We start from the raw sequence: 14,407 nt of genomic DNA on the forward strand, positions 1-14,407 counted from the left end.
TCATGTGAATGCCCATCCTAGGCAGTTGTCTAGTCTGTTTACTCAGAAGACCTTACCATGCCTCTTTTTTGCGTGGCTAAATATAGCCGTTTACTTCCACTATAGCTGCCCAATGGGAAACATTTTTCATATCCTCTGGACTAGCTGGCTAATTTCTTAGTTAACCGGCTGTATTTTTTGAACACGGTCCACCTTCCTTTCAGATTACAAAAACCGAGATCCTTTAATAAGCCATATACATGTTCTTGTAAGGTTTAAACTTAGGTATTGACAACTGTGGCACGAGAAGACCCCTACAATTCACTTCAGAGGTGCTAAATCAGAATTGCTTATGGCTGTACCGTTGCTAGCACTGAAGAGGTTAAGGCTGGGCGAGAACACTGTTGAAACCGTAGGTCAGGTTACTTGCCTGTAAATTCTTAGAAAAGCTTCCTTCTCTGTTTCTAATTTGGACAGAGAAAGAGACAGAGGGAGAGAGAGAGAGGGAGAGAAAGCCAATGTACAGCTAATTTGGAGGTGATATAACTGTACTGCATATGTCTGTCTGTATGTATGTGTGTGTGTGTGTGTGTGTGCGCACGCACATGCATGTGTGTATGTGTGGAGGCTGAGGGAAATTATGAGTAATTACAAGTATAAGAACCACAGCCACTCACATCCATTACTTGGGATTTTATGAATGCCAGGGGCTATTCCTGTAGATAAAGAAACTTTAAAGCAGAAAATAGAAAACTTGCTTGCTTTTACTCAGGATCCAGATGGGCTTCAAGTTTAAGCAATGCTGAAATCTGTGAGATGAGAAAACAAAAGGTGAGTGAAACCCCCCCCCCCCCCCCCACTTCGTTTTAGATTCTCTGCTTGGGGGGTGGGGGGAGAACACAAGAGCTTCTGTCTCTCTGTTCATCTGAGCAAGGAGAAGCCATCTGCATCTAGGGCTTATGCTTCTAATGCCATAAACAGGTTTCCCTCTTTCAGAGCAATGAAGTGGAGGCATGAAAGAGTTTATCAATATGCATTAGCTCTTTGTGGTTACAGTGTGTGAGCTTCCCTGGGCACAGGAGAGTGCGTGTGCTTGAGTCATATTTTCTGGTTCTGAAGTAGCTTGAATATAGTGTCACAAGCAACGAAGGTTCATGCGAGTAACAAAAGGTTATGAAAGTAATAAGCCTGACAGAAAATACATTTCTTTTGTATGCTTTGGTCTGAAAAGCACTTTACCTCTGCTGCCAGGTAAAATTAGTCTTTAATAGAGCGATATCGTACTAAGAAGATTGTCTTGGGCAGGTTTGGCTCTGATCACCGAAACTTTCCAGAACGTACATTAGCAGGAAACAGTGGGAGTGCTATTGGCAGAGGGCAAAATGACTACAATGGTTGATGGGTGATTAAAGCAGGGAATCGTTAAGAGAGAAATAGTGCTTCTGCGTACTACGCCATAGCAGACAGTTCTGCTCACCCTGTGTCAGTTATAGATTTCAAAGTCATTGTGTATATCTGTGAATATTTCCTCTTCAATTTAGGGAGCAGCTATGTTTTACGTTTGGAAGAGCGTCACAAATGGGCCGTAGCAGACAACTCAAAAGGGGCCATGGGCAGGTCAGGGGCATTCCCAGAAATTAGGCACATTATAAAATAGGGTCATTTATGTGCCCAACTGCCATTAGTTGCGTGCCAGCATTTACAGCAGGTTTCAGCAGGCATAAGTGCTGTGCCCACAGTTAGACGTGACATCTGTGCCAAGCTAGTATTCTATAAAGGGAAGGGAAAGGGAAATGGGACTTGCAAAAACCTCAGAAAGGCGGTATATCAACTACATTCAAATCAGTTGACATATATTCAGGTACTTATTTTGTACCAGGGGCAATGGAGGGTTAGGCGACTTGCCCAGAGTCACAAGGAGCTGCAGTGGGAATTGAACTCAGTTCCCCAGGATCAAAGTCCACTGCAGTAACCACTAGGCTACTATCCCACTAGCAACATTCCACGTAGAAGCCTGCCCTTGCAGATCAGCAACGCAGCCGCGCAGGCTTCTGTTTCTGTGAGTCTGACGTCCTGCACGTAGGTGCAGGACGTCAGACTCACAGAAACAGAAGCCTGCGCGGCCGCGTTGCTGATCTGCAAGGGCAGGCTTCTACATGGAATGTTGCTAGTGGAATGGCAACATTCCATGTAGAATCTCAAATAGTAGCAACGTTCCATGTAGAATCTCCAATAGTAGCAACAGAATCTCAACAATCCATTTAGAATCTCAAATAGGGAAAGGGAAATGGGACTTGATATACCACCTTCCTGTGGTATTTTGCAACTACATTCAAAGTGGTTTACATATATACAGATACTTATTTTGTACCAGGGGCAATGGAGGGTTAAGTGACTTGCCCAGAGTCACAAGGAGCTGCAGTGGGAATCAGTTCCCCAGGATCAAAGTCCACTGCACTAACCACTATGGGTTCAGTGTGCAGAGTGTCCTTGGCAGAATACTAGTTTAGAGCGGATCTTCCTGGTGCTTAACTTTGGATGCCATTTCTAGAATTTCCCTTTCTTGATTAGATTCTTTCATCTATTAGAACGCTTTTCCTTGCTGAAAAGCACCTAATGTTATGTGCCTGATAGAGAATCTGGTGGATTTAGTACAGGAAAACGTGTCTTAGAATAGTCAGCCGTCCAGAAGCATACACCATGTGGATTTGTATTTCAAATTACTATGTAAGCCGCATTGAGCCTGCATTGTGTGGGAAAGTGCGGGGTACAAATGTAATAATAATAATAATAATATATAATGCCTACAAAATCAGCAAAGCGTATTCTATAAAGTTTGCCTTAATCTAGGTGTATTTTACAGAATAAGCCTAAATTTCCATGCAGTTTATAGAATATACTGAGTGCCAGTTGGTGTGACTAAATTTAGTCGCAGGCAGTTACGCCAAGTAAAACTTGGTGTAAATCCTGATGCCTGAATTAGGCTCAGACCGGGTGTATTCTATAACAATGTGCATAGATTTTAGAAACAACCACGACCTGCCCATTCCACACCCATGACCATGACCCCTTTTCAACTATGCGACTTACAATTTACATGCTTCACATTATCGAATAAGCTTAGACTGTTATATGCATAAAATCGAATTAATGACAATTAGTATCAATAATTGCTTGTTAATTGGCAATTATCAGCGCTGATTGGCTTGTTAACTAATTAAGTTGTGTGCGCTAATACAGAATATGACTGTATTTGCAAATGCAAATTTAGTCACACTATATAGAATCCAGGGGTCTATATCTAAAGAGGGCCGACTCTTCCTGAATGAGCATCCTCTTCGCAAATAGTGTACACTCTCTTGAAAGATTAAAGAAACATTCATTTTTGTTTTTTTCTGCTCACTTTCATTTGATAATGATAGTCATTAACATTTCCCGTATTGCAGCAAATGAATGCCCATCCCTAGTAAAAACATCATTAAGATAATGACAATCATCATTAAACAATAACAACATCCTACTTACAGTACAGCCATATCTGTAACAAATTATAGTCCACGTAAAAATATTTTCAGAACAGTCAAGTTTTCAATTGATGTCTGAAGGTACAATAACCATCAACAGACCTCGGAGGTATAGGTAGAGCATTCTAGGATTCAGTCCTCTACCTATTATAGATTTGTTTTCCTTGTTATTGCTTTACAACATCTATTCTTGAGCGTAATGTGTAAAGAAATAAAAGTATATAGTAGATATTCTGGTGCAAGTCCGTACAAAATTTTAAACACGAAAAAAATCAGTAATTTAAATTCTATGCTGGCCTCTATCAGGAAAGTCACAAACAAAACCACAACAGGAAAAAAAAACCCTACGAAAATGTAAGCAAAAGTCACAAAGTAAGGATTAGACGATGGTGATGCAAACAGAAGGAGAAGAGTCATCTCAACAAATTGTAGCAATCTCTGTGTTTATTGACGAGGAGTTCAGAAAAAGACTTGACATGGAGTCGTGTTTCGGTGGACAACCGCCTGCCTCAAGAGTCGTATAATCAGATACTCCAATGTGTGGATATTTTGAAAGAGTAAAGCTTTCTGGTAGCAAAGTCAAAGAAATAACTGCTGCAATTGCAAATCAAGCAACAAAGTTAGGGTGAACAAACATGTGGATAAAGGTGAGCTGGTTGATATTCCAGCTTATTTTCGAAAGAGAAAAACGCCTATAGTGCGACCTAAATCGGGAGATAGACGTTTGTCTCGCAAAGGCGCCCAAATCGGTATAATTGAAAGCCGATTTTGGGCGTTTCCCACTGCACTCCGTCGCGGAAACGAATAAAGTTGATGGGGGCGTGTCGGAGGCGTGGTGGAGGCGGAACTGGGGCATGGTTATCAGCTGAGGAGAGATGGGCGTCTTTAGCTGATAATCGAGAAAAAAAGGCGTTTTTACTGTGATTTTGGGTCACTTTTTTTTGGACCATTTTTTTTCACGAACAAGTCCCAAAAAGTGCTCCAACTGCCCAGATGACCACTGGAGGGAATCGGGGATGACCTCCCCGGACTCCCCCAGTGGTCACTAACCCCCTCCCACCAAAAAAAACCCCACTTTACAAACTTTTTTTCCAGCCTCTATGCCAGCCTCAAATGCCGTACCCACCTCCATGACAACAGAATGCATTCGATCCTGTCACAGCCTTTCCCTGGGTCAGATGTGGCTCTCGGGTGCAGTACAGGGTCACATCAGCATTGCATTGTGGTGGGTGTAGGGTATTGGGCTCCGTGATTTCATTAGCTTGTGTTACAGTCTCCCGATGTTGGTAGTTGGTAGGCTCTTCTCCCATGGTGCTTTTCCCCCTGCCTACTGGGTCAGAGTGTGCCCTGTTGTGTTTCCTGTTGTAGTCCATGCGGTAGTGGCCATTTATGTAAGCCAGTTTTAGTTCCCTTTCCTGTGTTAGCCACGTTAGACAACTTAGTTCTTCCCTTGAATGTGGCTGAAAGAGGGCATTGTACAGCATTCTGCCAGCTCTGACCTACTGCTCATCTCAGTACCAGGGAGACTCATTGCCAGTGGGGCACAACCTCTGATCTGTAGTTAACTGTGAGTAAAGGCGGTTATTCCACCAGCCTGCCCATTTGTCCAGAAATCCGGACAAACAGACAGATTGGCAAAACCTGCCTGTTTGCCCAGACATGTCCTCAAAAAAGGACATGTCCAGGTAAATCCGGACATATGGTAACCCTACACCTGCAGCCATAAGGGCTATTGTAGTGTTGTATAGTTGGGTACAATAGATTTTTCGAGGGATTTTGAATGGCTCACCATACAATATAAGTGGGGTAATGGTGAGATGTGTACGTTGGACCTCTTATGTGAAGTCCACTGCTGTGCTCCCTGGAGTGCCCCACTGCTCTGCTGGGATGCCTGTGTGACCAGTACTAGGAAAGCTGGCTCCTCCTATGTCCTAATTGCTTGATTTTGTGTGTTTTTCACTTGGACTTTTTTTTTTTTTTTTTTGGAAAATGGTCCAAAAAGATAGCTGTACTAAGCACAACATCTAGGAAATGGTCATTTTCACTTCTTGATTTTTGGATGGTTTTAGCAAAACATCCAAAGTCGGATTTAGACATCATTTTGAAAATGCCCCTCCGAATAAGTCTAAGTGCTTTGAAAATACTCCTCTCCATCACTCAGGATAAGACAGAGTAAATAAATTCGCCTTCACTGAGTTATGAGAAGCAAGTAATCTTGTTATCTGCTGAAGTGAACGAGGAAGTGCGTTCCAGAATACAAAGACCTGCACAGAAAGGAGTTGAGCATGACCGCAAAGCAAACAAATCTCTCACACATTGGAATAAGATCAAACACTCAAGCTGACATGAAGGCAAGATTCATAAAATGGTACATCTCTCCAAGAAGAACTCCAGTTTAGAGGGGGGCCATATCATGGAGAATCTTGAATATCAAGCATAGGCATTTACAATGTACCCATAAAAAGTAAACTGGCAACCAATATAAAGAAACCACACGATCAGACTAATGTAAACCATCAATTAAATGGGCCACAACATTTTGAGCTAACTGAAGTGGCCCAAGGGAAACGTGGCTCTCCCAGATACACCATATTGCAGTAATCAAAATACCGACAAAGAAGAGCCTGTATCACTCAACACTCAACTGCTGCGGCTAAAAAAACCAATAGAATGTTAGATATTATTAGGAAAGGAATGGAAAACAAAAATGAGGATGTTATAATGCCTTTGTACCGCTCCATGGTGCAACTGAACCTCGAATATTGTGTTCAATTCTGGTCGCTGCATCTCAAAAAAGCTATAGTGGAATTAGAAAAGGTACAGAGAAGGGCAATGAAAATGGTAAAGAGGATGGGACGACTTCCCTATGAGGAAAGGCTAAAGTGGCTAGGGCGCTTCAGCTTGGAGAAAAGGCGGCTGAGGGGAGATATGATAGAGGTCTATAAAATAATGAGTGGAGTTGAACGGGTAGATGTGAAGCGTCTGTTCACACTTTCCAAAAATACTAGGACCAGGGGGCATGCGATGAAGCTACAATGTAGTAAATTTAAAATGAAACGGAGAAATTTTTCTTCACTCAACGTGTAATTAAACTCTAGAATTTGTTGCCAGAGAATGTGGTAAAGGCGGTTAGCTTAGCGAAGTTTAAAAAAGGTTTGGACGGCTTCCTAAAGGAAAAGTCCATAGACCGTTATTAAATGGACTTGGGTAAAATCCACTATTTCTGGGATATGCAGTATAAAATGTTTTGTACTTTTTTGGGATCTTGCCAGGTATTTGTGACCTGGATTGGCCACTGTTGGAAACAGGATGCTGGGCTTGATGGACCTTTGGTCTTTCCCAGTATGGCAATACTTATGTACTTATGTGCACAAAAGGCTGCAGGTGGTGCAGTAAAGAAAACATTCCTAGTATGTGGAATTAAAGGTTGATAAAAACAGAAACACGTATCTTGCTAAGGATGTAAAAAGAACTGAAGGTGCAAAGAAAAGCTACAAAAATGGTATGGGATTTGAGTTACAAAATGTATGAGAGACTTGCTGACCTGAACATGTACACCCTGAAGGTAAGGATAAACAGGGGTCATATGATTTATTTATTTTTGTTACATTTGTACCCTGTGCTTTCCCACTCATGGCAGGCTCAATGCAGCTTACATTGGGCAATGGAGGGTTAAGTGACTTGCCCAGAGTCACAAGGAGCTGCCTGTGCCTGAAGTGGGAATTGAACTCAGTTTCTCAGGACCAAAGTCCACCACCCTAACCACTAGGCCACTCCTCCACTGTTGCTACTATTTGAGATTCTACATGGAATGTAGAAGTCGGCCCTTGCAGATCACCAATGTGGCCACGCAGGCTTCTGCTTCTGTGAGTCTGACGTCCTGCACATACGTGCAGGACGTCAGACTCACAGAAACAGAAGCCTGCACAGCCTTCTACATGGAATATTGCTAGTGGAATAGCAGCATTCCATGTAGAATCTCCAATAGTATCTATTTTACTTTTGTTACATTTGTACCCTGCGCTTTCCCACTCATGGCAGGCTCAATGCGGCTTACATGGGGCAATGGAGGGTTAAGTGACTTGCCCAGAGTCACAAGGAGCTGCCTGTGCCTGAAGTGGGAATCGAACTCAGTTCCACAGGACCAAAGTCCACCACCCCAACCACTAGGCCACTCCTCCACTCAGACACTCAAATATTTGAAAGATATTAATCCACAAACAAACCTTTTCCGGAGATGGGAAGGCGGTAGAACTAGAGGACAAGAAATGAGGTTGAAAGGGGGCAGACTCAAGAAAAATGCCAGGAAGTATTTTTTCACGGAGAGAGTGGTGGATGCTTGGAATGCCCTCCCGTGGGAGGTGGTGGAGAGGAAAACTGTAACGGAATTTAAAAATGTGTGGGATAAACATAAAGGAATCCTGTTCAGAAGAAATGGATCCTCAGAAGGTTAGCGGAGATTGGATGGCAGCACCGGTGGTTGGGAGGCGGGGCTAGTGCTGGCCAGACTTCTACGGTCTATGCCCAAGAAATGGCAAGGATAACTCAAGGTCAGGTATACATATAAAGCAGCACATATGAGTAGCAGACTGGACGGACAGTACAGGCCTTTATCTGCCATCATCTACTGAATATAACAACAGAAAAGGAAACTCCAGGGGCACAGTTTGAATCACAGCGTCTTTTCCAGAGGGGCAGATGAAGCTTATGTATGTTGTGGAGGTGATGGCTCTGAGGAGAGAAGGAAGGATGCTGATGGTACTGGTACAAAAATGGTGCTGAGGGCTAGTTTGAAAAGTGACATCCCTCTAGCTCTGAGCCTGCAAGAATATTTGCTTTATCTATTTATTTAATTTAAAAATGATATATACCGCACAATACAAATGTTCTCAGCGGTTCACAAAATGTACATGCATAAAATTAAAATACATTTCTTCACACCACCATAACATTACAACTAACTAGAGAATAATCACATATAAACAATCAACATAAAATCTTAGCTTCAATCTCATTACTCAACCTTAACTCATCCAGTTATCATCTGATCCATATGCTTGTATAAAGAGGTAGATTTTCAGTTCTCTTTTGAACTTGCCACGCCTGCAGCACGGTCATATCTCCATCTACACTTCCCAAACTGTAAAGGCAGGGGCGTAGCCAGACACCCAAGTTTGGGTGGGCCTGGACCCAAGGTGGGTGGGCAGAACTCCACCTTGTCCTACAAGTGATTTGGTTTCTCCCTCTCTCATATGGTCTTTCAAACATTCCCTCTCCCCCACAAACCTTTTAAATAGCAGATTTTCACCGGCAGCAAACAGTTGTTGGGAGTTTTTGGCTAGTGTGGCTTGGGGTCCCTGCCAGCCACATTATAGGTGTGCTGCTACTTGGTGGGCCTGAACCTAAAGTGGGTGGGCCTGGGCCCACCCCAGCTCACCCTTCATGATCCCCACCCTGCTTGGTTTCCCATTGTTAGCTACTGCTCCTTCTGTCTATTCTTTGTCTTCTTTGCAATATTTCCTTTCTTGTAAATTTTCTTAATTTTCTGTAAGCCACATTGTGCCTGCATGAGTGGGAAAATGTGGGATACAAATGAACCATAAATAAATAAATAAATAAAATAAAACTGTTTAATCTCTTGCATTTTCCCCGAGTCTTAATGGTAAACTGGTCCACTAGGTAGGATCTGCTACGTAAAAAAATAGCTGCTCTATATTCATTCAATCTTATAACTCGAAATGAAAGACTATCTTGCCTTGTGTGGTCTGAGCTAGTCACATGGAAAGGGTGACTATAAAGTGACAAAAGTATAGAAAAAAATCTCCGTAGTCAAAGACTACCATGTAACACAGAAGGCTGAAACCTTTCAACTGGTCTATTGTTTGCCACAATTCTGCCTGCAATAGCCATGGCAGTGAGTTTCACTGAAGTCAGTGAGAGGAGTGTGGTAGCCGCGTTAGTCCACTCTTAAGGTTATCAATAGAAATCAAACAAAATAAAACATGGAAAAGAAAATAAGATGATACCTTTTTTATTGGACATAACTTAATACATTTCTTGATTAGCTTTCGAAGGTTGCCCTTCTTCGTCAGATCGGAAATAAGCAAATGAGGTAGCAGATAGTATATGTGAGAGAAACATCAAAGCATTACTTTGACTGTCTGACAGAGTGGGAGGGTGGGGGTATGCATTTCATTGATATTCTCATATATACTATCTGCTACCTCATTTGCTTATTTCCGATCTGACGAAGAAGGGCAACCTTCGAAAGCTAATCAAGAAATGTATTAAGTTATGTCCAATAAAAAAGGTATCATCTTATTTTCTTTTCCATGTTTTATTTTGTTTGATTTCTATTGATAAACTGAAGTCAGTGGAGCCCCAGCAAGTTGCAATGACAGCCCCTGGGAAATCCGCAGACCTCCAATGATCTGCAAGGGCCAGTGTTGTATTCCACACTCAGTCTATAAATGCAGGGATAAACTGGTGTGATCCAACTGTAAATCTATACTAGACAAAACAACACACCAGTCTAAATCGCCAATCACCTAGTGATATTATAGGAGAAACCCCCCCAGAACCTATCGGACCACATGTCCTAGGTATACAACATGCCAAAACTACTTCTTCATTGTAGCAATCCTGGAAGCGCCAAATATGGGCAAAATATATATACTCTGCTAAAGCAAAAAATGTAGCACTTAGCTTTATGTCCAACGGCGCCACCGTTTCACTGTAAAGTGGCTTCCTCAGGGACTTCTGTGCTCACCTGCTTATTGTGATTATAGAGCTTTCTAATTTTTATTCTGCCCGCCCACTTCAGAAACAAAATGGCGCCATATTTGGCGCTTCCAGGATTGCTACAATGAAGAAGTAGTTTTGGCATGTTGTATACCTAGGACATGTGGTCCGATAGGTTCTGGGGGGGTTTCTCCTATAATATCACTAGGTGATTGGCGATTTAGACTGGTGTGTTGTTTTGTCTAGTACATATTTACAGTTGGATCACACCAGTTTATCCCTGCATTTATAGACTGAGTGTGGAATACAACACTGGCCCTTGCAGATCATTGGAGGTCTGCGGATTTCCCAGGGGCTGTCACTGCAACTTGCTGGGGCTCCGCTGACTTCAGTGAAACTCACTGCCATGGCTATTGCAGGCAGAATTGTGGCAAACAATAGACCAGCTGAAAGGTTTCAGCCTTCTGTGTTACATTGTTGTTTTGGCCAGTGTTGTATCATTGATCTTTAGCGAGCATGTGGCCAAAATATATCAGCATTATAACAGAGGAGTCCTCAAACATATTTCTTGTCCTTCTCACATGCTAGTGAGCAACTAAATTCTATTTCAAGGGAATAATAGCACATAGTGTTTGTTTTTCTGAAGTACCAGGTCAGGGCACATTCAACCTCAGAAGCACGGGAGGGAATCGTGGCTTCCTTCCACTGCTCTTTCTTCTTAAAGTACACGTTTGTTTATTTTTCAGTAAAACAATTGCAGTTTCTGTGTTAGTGCATTGGCTATGCAGGAATAAGGGTCAACAAACACAAGGCAGGCGATACCTTGTTATTGGACTAATTAATTACATCAGTGACTAGCTGTTGAGTGTTATCTTCTCTTCATTGGGTCACTAAGAAAACAGCACAGTGACATTGGGTTTAAACAGTACAGTAGAACAGGGAGCTGCATCTCAGATATAGTGGAATTAGAAAAGGTACAGAGAGGGATGTCGGGCACATGGGAGGGAAGTACTGGGCTCCCCACTGCCCTGGGCTCTCGGGGCACTGCCCAGTTGTTCATACGGACATCTGGAAAGAAAATGGGTGATGTCCTTACAAAAGGTGCAACCCCACCGCTCTCCTTCAAAGCCATATTTCTTTTGGCACATTCTAGAATGAATATATATAAGGAAAGGATGGATGTTTTTGAATGTATGAATAGTACAGCTAAACCTTAAAGAGAATGTGGGGCTCATATTCAAAGCAGTTTAGCCCGCCAGGCAGATACTCGTGCAGGGCTCTCTGCTGATATGCAGTGGCACTTTACCGGTTAGTGCCGCTGAATATCTGCACTAACTGTGAAAGCCATAGCCAGCGATTTTGTGGGCAGTCTGGGGGCGGAGTCAGCACGTATGCGATTAAGTGCCAATATTCAACATGTAACTGCCTATGGGGTCCTTTTACTGAGCTGCAGTAAAAGGGGGCCTGTGCTAGCATCAGTGTGCGTTTTTGACGCGCGGTGAGGCCCACTTTTACCGCAGTGGGTAAAAGACTGTCTCTTTTTTTTTTTAAAAGTAATGGTCATTTCGGGAGCGGTGGGGGGGGGGGGGGGAAGCACTTACTGCCACCCATTGAGGTGGCGGTAAGGGCTCCTGCACTAACCCAGCGGTAACTGGGCCGCACGTTGTACACCGGTGCTACAAAAATAGAAAATATTTTTGTAATAGCACAAATGGCGTGCACTGGGAGTGGGAACTGCCACTGAGCTCCTGAAGTAGTTCTGGATTGGTGCACGGCAAGCCCATTGCTGCGTGCCAACCTTTTAGTAAAAGGGCCCCTAAGTTAAATGCACAAATCGGACCACGTAAAACAGTGGAGGAGTGGCCTAGTGGTTAGGGTGGTGGACTTTGGTCCTGAGGAACTGAGTTTGATTCCCACTTCAGGCACAGGCAGCTCCTTGTGACTCTGGGCAAGTCACTTAACCCTCCATTGCCCCATGTAAGCCGCATTGAGCCTGCCATGAGTGGGAAAGCGTGGGGTACAAATGTAACAAAAAAGTAAAAAAATTCCTATCTTTATCTGGTTTCACTTAGGTGCTTAAGTGCTGAATATGACACTTTAAAAAACAGAGCTGCCAAGTTACCCATTCCAGGAGGGAGACTGTTTGGCCAGTCCTGGATTTCTGCCAACCTCATCCTGGTGCATTATGGTACCTGCAGTACTGATTTCAATGGATAGAATCATGGACTACAAGTCCCACACTGCTTTGGGATGTAAGTTTACAACCAGGACCGGCCAAAAAGTCTCCCTCCTGGAATGGGTAACTTGGCAGCTCTGCACTACTTAACCGCGTAAGGGATAGCCAGCCACATGGCCCTGCATTGAGTTTATCTGGGCATAATGATGCCACCAGCCAAAAAAATACTGATCACAGCCAGCTGAATATTTACTCCTTTTCTGTCTGGCAGTTTTCTCTTGCTCATTTGGCTTCCAAATTAGATCAAGGCAGCACGAGCTTTCATTCACAACTACCTGTGGATTTTTTTCCTCTGTTTCATATCCTCCAGTTGACTCTTTAGCCCAGTCATTGAACCACAGTCCTCAGCTGGATGCCATGTAGGAAGGCTCCTATGGAAACTCTAGGTGATTCTGGTTCAACAATCTGGCCACTAGGTGTCACCGTTATATGATGGACGTTACTCTTCCCAGGGGCTGTGAACGATGTTTCCACAGCATCCTCAACCAGCTTAGGAAGCGGACATCTAGGAAACAGAGCCAGGTCCTCTGTATACCAGTACATAGCATTGCCACTACGCCATCCCAAAACCTTAGTATATTTAAAGCCAAAAAAGCCTCCTTGTATCTAGCATTAGACATGGAGAGGTAAACAATGCTAACTCAAGCAAGTACCCGGGATGGAAAATTACATCTCCACCCATCCCCATGGTTAAAATTGGCCACCGATTTTCATAAGGAGGCTAGATTTAGCTGCAGAGAAAAAAAAAAGACTTTCCTGGAAATGAATGGATTTAACTTTCAAGTCCTGTATTATACTTCCCCCCCCCCCCCCCACCCCCGACTTTGCTTACAGATAAAGCAATAGCAAAGTCCACTTCCGTATTTACAGACATTGCTGATGCTAATTTTCAAAAGGAAACTGTGTGGGTGGTTGCTGTTTTAAAAGCTGCCATGAAGCCCTGTGGACCTTTAACCTAGCTGCGGTTTGGAAAATTGCAGACTGCACATGGAAGTTAAAATAACTTCTAAAGAAGTAAACGGCTTTTCTTATTTGGGAGGTTTTAGGATGAAGTGGAAGCAACCCCTCCACTTCTGCAGTCCCTTAGATCAGAATGCCCCCAGGCCTATACCTGCATAGTTAGGGTTACTGTATGGGCTCCAGAAAAAGGAGCCCTCTTTTCTATCTACACTTCTTCCCTTGGTTCATTAATCTCATCCCATGGCTTTTCCTACCATCTCTATGCTGATGACTCCCAAATCTACCTTTCTACCCCTGATATCTCACCTTGCATCCAAACCAAAGTTTCAGCGTGCTTGCCTGACATTGCTGTCTGGATGTCTCAACGCCACCTGAAATTAAATATGACCAAAACCGAGCTTCTCATTTTCCCCCCCAAACCCACCTCCCCGCTCCCCCCGTTTTCTATTTCTGTTGATGGCTCTCTCATTCTCCCTGTCTCCTCAGCTCGAAACCTTGGGGTCATCTTTGACTCTTCTCTCTCCTTCTCTGCTCATATCCAGCAGATTGCCAAGACCTGTCGTTTCTTTCTTTACAACATCCGTAAAATCCGCCCCTTCTTTCCGAGCACTCTACCAAAACCCTCATCACACCCTTATCACCTCTCGTTTAGACTACTGCAATCTGCTTCTTGCTGGCCTCCCACTTAGTCACCTCTCCCCTCTCCAGTCGGTTCAAAACTCTGCTGCCCGTCTCGTCTTCCACCAGGGCCGCTTTACTCATACTACCCCTCTCCTCAAGACCCTTCACTGGCTCCCTATCTGTTTTCGTATCCTGTTCAAACTTCTTCTACTAACCTATAAATGTACTCACTCTGCTGCTCCCCAGTATCTCTCCACACTCGTCCTTCCCTATACCCCTTCCCGTGCACTCCGCTCCATGGATAAATCCTTCTTATCTGTTCCCTTCTCCACTACTGCCAACTCCA

At 43.5% G+C, this 14,407-nt stretch overlaps 1 protein-coding gene across 2 annotated transcripts in view; it reads left to right on the forward strand.

The window, feature by feature from the left end:
• The first annotated feature begins 462 nt into the window (after positions 1 to 462).
• Positions 463 to 14,407, forward strand: part of LOC115459871 (aminopeptidase Ey-like) — a 188,222-nt gene continuing 174,277 nt past the window's right edge. Inside the window, exon 1 of one of the 2 annotated variants that reach the window (XM_030189679.1) lies at positions 463 to 516. The gene's annotated coding sequence lies outside the window, so the exon portion shown is untranslated. Of the gene's footprint in view, positions 517 to 547; positions 811 to 14,407 lie in introns of those variants that run through there. The other variant, XM_030189678.1, reaches the window with a different exon arrangement.

This window comes from Microcaecilia unicolor, chromosome 1 (genome assembly GCF_901765095.1).
Source record: "Microcaecilia unicolor chromosome 1, aMicUni1.1, whole genome shotgun sequence".
Classification (NCBI taxonomy): Eukaryota; Metazoa; Chordata; class Amphibia; order Gymnophiona; family Siphonopidae; genus Microcaecilia; species Microcaecilia unicolor.